Raw genomic sequence first — 6,000 nt, 5'->3', positions numbered from 1 at the left:
TGTCATATCTATTCATTTGGGTTTGACCCGTTAATTTAATTGGACTCGTCATATTTATTTAATTGGGTTTACATGATTAAGTTACTGGGCCACATTTAGATTATGGGTATTTTTGGTGTCAAGTTTGCCTTATTTGAATAGTTTAATGACCGTCTCGTGTTTTATATAGCATAATCCGTTAAATATCGTTCATTATACATATTTTTCTCACATTAATCATAAATGTGGAATTTATTATTCATTCAAGTCAAAATTTGATGAAAGGTCTCATTTACCTATAATAGGAATTTTTAAACCGTTCATCCTCATTTATTTATCGCATCTCAAATATGAGTGAATTATTCTACTTGTTTGATTAAATTGAGTCATTTATAATTGAATGCTTGTTTTGCTTACTATAAATGGTTCATTTTCATTTGTTTACATTTTTATTCAAGTGATAAATATTGAAGAAATGGGTTACTTAATCATGTTCACGAATATAATTTTGCATGAAATGTCTCACTTGGATTATCATCGGTTCGTTACATGTAGTAGTCTCTTTCCAAGTTGATTCGTATCGCTTGGTTGAGTCGTATACTTATGATAATGCCTTTATACTATACCATATTGCTTGACTTATCTTTACGCCTCTTTGGATTGTCTGCCAATGGTGTGGGTTTAGCTCATATCTTCCGCCTCTTTGGTGTCTTCCGATTGTGGGTTCTCGATTTCCGATTTAGGGTTCGGGTCTTGGATGCGGACTGTCTGCCGCATGTCGAATCGGGGCTGTATTGTCCCGAGAGTCGGCGATTTAGACTAGGGTGAGTCTTGGGAGTACCATTGTCGTCCTACCAGGGGAATTATATATTGATATATGAGTAGTAAAGGTCTTGCTTGGTTATAGATATTGGTATTTGTCTGTAGTTTGTCTTGGTCCTATCGGATACTAGGGGTGAGCTATAAGCCCTCTAGTTGCGATATGATCGTCGGGATTGATGCTCCCATCTGTGCTTATGGTAAGATGCATGCCATAAGTATGAATGTGACATTAGTGGCCACGTCCCGTGACTTGTTTGCTAAGTGGTTTTCCAAGTAATGGCTACAGTTTCTATTTTTGGAATTTGTATTGATTGATCCCTACTTAACTGCTTCACATGATTCAGATTCTAGTCTCATATCTATGTTGTAATTCCTTGAAATGTGTGTTTTTTCATAAATGATCGTATCCTTGTCTTTCATATTATTTAATTGTCTCACATTAATAGTTGAATCCTTATTATGCTAATGTTGGTCTATCTTGTTCCATCTCATTTTACTGCCATGTTTACATATAAACTTGATATTCTTATCTTTTGTAAGTATTTGATATGACTTACTTGTTTTAGTTCTTTGTTATGTTCGTTTCGACATTTTGTGGCTGGGAGAACCTTGAGTTACTCCCCACTGACTGTGGCGTTCATGTTTACATGAATGACAGGTACTAGTTGGTGCATTTACGGGGTGAAGACAAGTGTGAGCTAGCGAGCACTTTGGCCTTGTAGTTGGCTTATTAGGATTGCTTAGACTCACCTTTTATTGTTTTGTCATTCGAGGGATATATTTTCCCCACTTTTGACCGTTTTATTTGTATGAACCCTTGTTTTTATTCCCGCATTTTCCTTCTGTTGAATGTTAGTGACTCCCGCATGCTAAACTCTATCTATTAAATAAATGTTTTAAAAACTTCACATTTTTCGCATATACTTAATAGTTTATTTTCCGCGTTATTGCGGGGGTTCACACATGCACAGAGTTATGTGAGCAACTGTAATACCCGTAATTTTATATAGTTAAATAGCATTTTATATTTTATATACTATTTAAAGCTAAGTTATGAGTCGAAATTAATACGTGAGACAATTTCAAAACAAAAAAAAAGTGAGTTCAATGTACACGGTTGGGCCGTGTAGTAGTCTAAGCCAAATGACCCATTATATATATATACTCCTTAATCAGACCCTTATTCTAATTTTACCACAAACAAAACATCAAACAAAAAAAAAAAGAAAGTAAGAGGAAGTCAGAAGAAGCGACGACAACGCAACAACCAAGGACGAAGGGGTTGGGATTTTGATCCAATTTTGAGACAAATTCTAGCTATTTTCCATCCTATTTCGTAAGTAGACTATCCTACCATCATGTATTCAATTATTAGCATGGTTATTGTAGTATTTGAATCGATTTTCGTAACCCTAGTCCCAAATTTGGGGGTTTTTGCTTATACAATTTAAGGCGGTTCTATTTGTGTAAATTGACCATGGATTGGGGTTTAGTTAGTCTAGTTTGTATTTAGATGAGTTGTATTAGTATATTCTATCATGTTATACCATCTTACAGCTGGTTTGAGACCGTCTTATACAATTAAATTGTGAGTATACCAATTCCCTTGGTTGCTTCTTCATGTGGATTTTTCCTTTGAAGGAGTAATACATACACTATGAAAGTCTACTCACATTTCCTCTGTGAGTTGTTAGAATTTCTTTGCAGCTAAGATTTTTAAGCATTGAACTTTGTGCGTCCTTGTCCTGTTATTTTAATGTAAGACTTAGAATTACTTTCATGGTTACGCACGTTGTCACCGTGATTAGTTTTGGTTAATGACACGCATTCGAGTGACTTTGTAATATGGTTGGTTCTATTTTTAGTTTCTCGTAATTAGCTACCATAAGTACTAAATTTGCTTAGTAAGTTAGTAATGGTATGCTATTAATCTCATTTTAGGTGACGACTTTGTCGAGGAGGCTTTTTAGCATTATTTATTGAGCTCGGAAATTGCTAAAGGTAGGTTAGCTACTCAACATTTACTTGCGGGGTTTATAACGTGCTTATTTGTTCACATTGTGGTTGTCTAGCATGATGGTATGGTTTGATGACGAGCTCTTTGTTTGTAATTATTGGCTGTTGTTTTTATCAAGTAACCTGGCATGTTATATTATATTATATCATATCTTTCATTTCATCTCGTATGGCTTATCGTTATTTAAGAGAGGAACTTGGCATTGTGGAATTATATACCTGGCAATCATATTTATATTGTGTTGTTGCAAATTATTTTATTGAGACGAGATGAGATGAGATTGGATAGGCCAGGCACGGGGATGTTGAAGGGCCGTGGACCTTGGTTTTGATAGGACAGGCAGGGCATGGTGTAAGGAGTTAGCCCTGGACCTGGCGTGGCTAGTCCACATGGTGTGGTTGAGCTTGGGCCGAGAGCCTCGGCAACAGACTACTTGTGACATATTATTGAGACCGTGACGTTGTGACTTCGTATTCATTTCGTTGTTTATTTTATATTATTCGCATGTCGTCCTTTTATTTTATTATGGTTCTTAGATTGTTGACTTGTGTGTTCATTGTTGTCTTTAAATTGTCTATTTCCGTCATGAAAATAGATTTATAAGCAGGTAAAGCTGATGGTTGTTGCTTGGGCATTTGGGACGTGTGAGTGGGACTCGAGTCATCACTTTTATTTATCATTAGTAGTTGGACATTACTTTTAGTTATCACTTAAATTTTCAGTTGTAATTAAATTTATTTAGTACTTCATTTATTGGTGGCTTTTAGCCGTGGAAATTGTAAGTCCAATGTGGACATTTATTTTATCACTTAGTACTTATTTTCGTTAAAGTACCTTTGACTCAGTTGTTTCTTATACTATTTGCCTCAGGTAACTGAGATGGTAACACCATCTTTTATCTGAGATGTCTAGCCTAAGGCTCTTAGACAAGCGGGGGTGTTACAAAGTGGTATCAGAGCGACGGTCCTAGGGCATAAAACAAATGAATTAAATGAACCTAGGATGTGTCTAAATAAAATGAACACCGGGTAGAAACTATTAGGAGCCCCCTTAGCTCGAGTTAGGGAGACGTCTTTGATTCGGGTTATGGCCCTTCTAGTTTTGAACCGGGCACCTCGGTGAGAATAAGTGAGAGTGGGTAGTTAGAGTGGATGCGTTTTGTATTATTTTGTATGCTTTAGTAACTAACGAAAGTTGCAGGTACAATATGATAAAACTTTGGCCTTAATGGCAAAAAGGTAAGCACCCGTGGAGGGTGTAGGACCGTAAGGTTCACAAAAAATTAATTTAAATTGCCCAATGCCAAGTTTCCGTAGAATATGCCAAATAAAAGGAGGAAATCATACTGCATTTGCATTATAACATGTGTGGTAATTAATGTTTTCTTAATTAACATGTTTGTGTGTAAGAGAACGTGCGAATTCTTCTGTGCACTATATTGTGAATATAACATGCGGAATGTGTGCCCCTAAGCCAAGTACTAAGTTTAGTGTATGATAAAGTGAATGTTAGAGTGGATAGAAGTAATTGAGGACTGAAATTTGTGCTCTTAAGAGGGCTGATTTCTAGATTATTTACCTCAGATCAGGGTGAAATAAACCCAACCTGAGTAGTTTATTGTTGATGCAGGGATTTATTCTTCTCATTTATATTTATTCTCCAATTAATAGTAGCATATACATAATATATTAGCTCTAATACGTAAATGCCTATTCCTTACCTCATAAATCTTATTTATTCTTAATAGAATTTCATAATGCCTCCAAAGAAATCTGTCCCTACTACAATGTCCCAAGAAGAGATAGACCGCGATCGCTACAAATGAAGCCTTGACTGCTAGCGTTGAAGGCTAAGAGTTCAACCCAAGATCTGCAAAAATGAGTGCCACTATCGCAAGGCACAATCCAACAAAGTATGATGGCATGGGCGAACCATCATTACTAGGAGACTGGTGTAGCGAGTTTGACAACATATTCGAGCTATTGAGTTGTCGGCGGAGATGCGGGTGGATCAAGCGCATTCTACTTGAAAGGAAAAGCTAGGCCTGTGGTGGACTCATGAGAAGGAGGCCATAAGAGAATCTGCTGCTAATAATAACAGTCCGTATGTGAAGTGGAAAGGATTTAAGAAGATTCTGCGGGCTACATTTGTTCCCGAACATATCAGGAGCAAGATGAGGGCGAATTTGATTCTTTCAAGATGATGAGATGACATGACAAGAGAAACTTATCATAATCGGTTTATGGAGCTGTCAGAGTATGTAGCAGATCTGAATTTCAATGAAGAGATGCTGGCGATGAGGTTCGAGAAGGGTTTGACTGTGAGCATAAAGAAGAGGCTAGTAGCTGGTGAGCCAACCACTTTGGAAGAGGTTTATCAGCGAGCTGGACATGCAGAGAGGATAGCAGATATGATAAAAGAGGAGAAGAAAGTAAAGGGGGAGAAAAGGAAGGCTGAGACGGTTAGTGAAGGAGCAGGTGGGAGTAAGAAGCAGAACCAGTTCTGGGCCTATTTATCTGATGGGGCCGGACAGGGCAGCTATGGAAGTAATAATGGTGGGAGCTACGGCCGTGGGGTTAGTGGAGGCCGCGGCCAAGGCTTCATTCCGAAGCGTCAATGCTTTGGCTGTGGGAAGTTTGGCCATGTAAGAGCTGAATGCAGATCCGGAGGAAGAAATAACTACAATAATGGTAATGGAGATGGTGGTTTCAGGACTCCTCAGTCCAGTTATAGAGGCAATTCGGGGTACAACCAGAAAAGTAACTACAACAATAATAATAGGTACAACCAGTTCCTCAACCAAGGGAGTAATAATTATGGTAATGGTTTATATCAGAGGCAGAATGCGGGTAATAGCAATCAAGCAAGTGGAGTAAAGACGGGTAACCAGTCAGCTACAACTGTTCAAGGTTCGGGTCAGAAGTCAGCTGGGAAATTATTTATGGTTGGGAAGGAAGTAGCTGAGAACGACACTCACATCGTTTCGGGTACATTTTCTGTGAATCTTAAACCTTCTTTAGTATTATTTGATTCGGGAGCAACCCACTCATTTGTGTCTCGTGAGCATGCCAAATACCTAGAGTTAAATGATCCAGTGCTTATTAATTATAATGTGGGGATACCTTCGGGAGAGTCGGTAAGGTGTACTAAAATATATAAAGATGTAAAAATTAAGATTGGTG

General features: G+C 37.7%; 1 long non-coding RNA gene across 1 annotated transcript; it reads left to right on the top strand.

Moving 5' to 3' along the window:
• Nucleotides 1-2,003: 2,003 nt before the first annotated feature.
• On the top strand, nucleotides 2,004-3,449 carry LOC141621690 (uncharacterized). The gene is made up of 3 exons (XR_012532579.1): nucleotides 2,004-2,137; nucleotides 2,743-2,802; nucleotides 3,414-3,449. It is a non-coding gene; the product is annotated as an uncharacterized LOC141621690 (long non-coding RNA).
• Nucleotides 3,450-6,000: the final 2,551 nt, after the last annotated feature.

Source organism: Silene latifolia, chromosome X (assembly GCF_048544455.1).
Source record: "Silene latifolia isolate original U9 population chromosome X, ASM4854445v1, whole genome shotgun sequence".
Taxonomy (NCBI): Eukaryota; Viridiplantae; Streptophyta; class Magnoliopsida; order Caryophyllales; family Caryophyllaceae; genus Silene; species Silene latifolia.
This window is presented reverse-complemented; position numbering and strand designations above follow the sequence as displayed.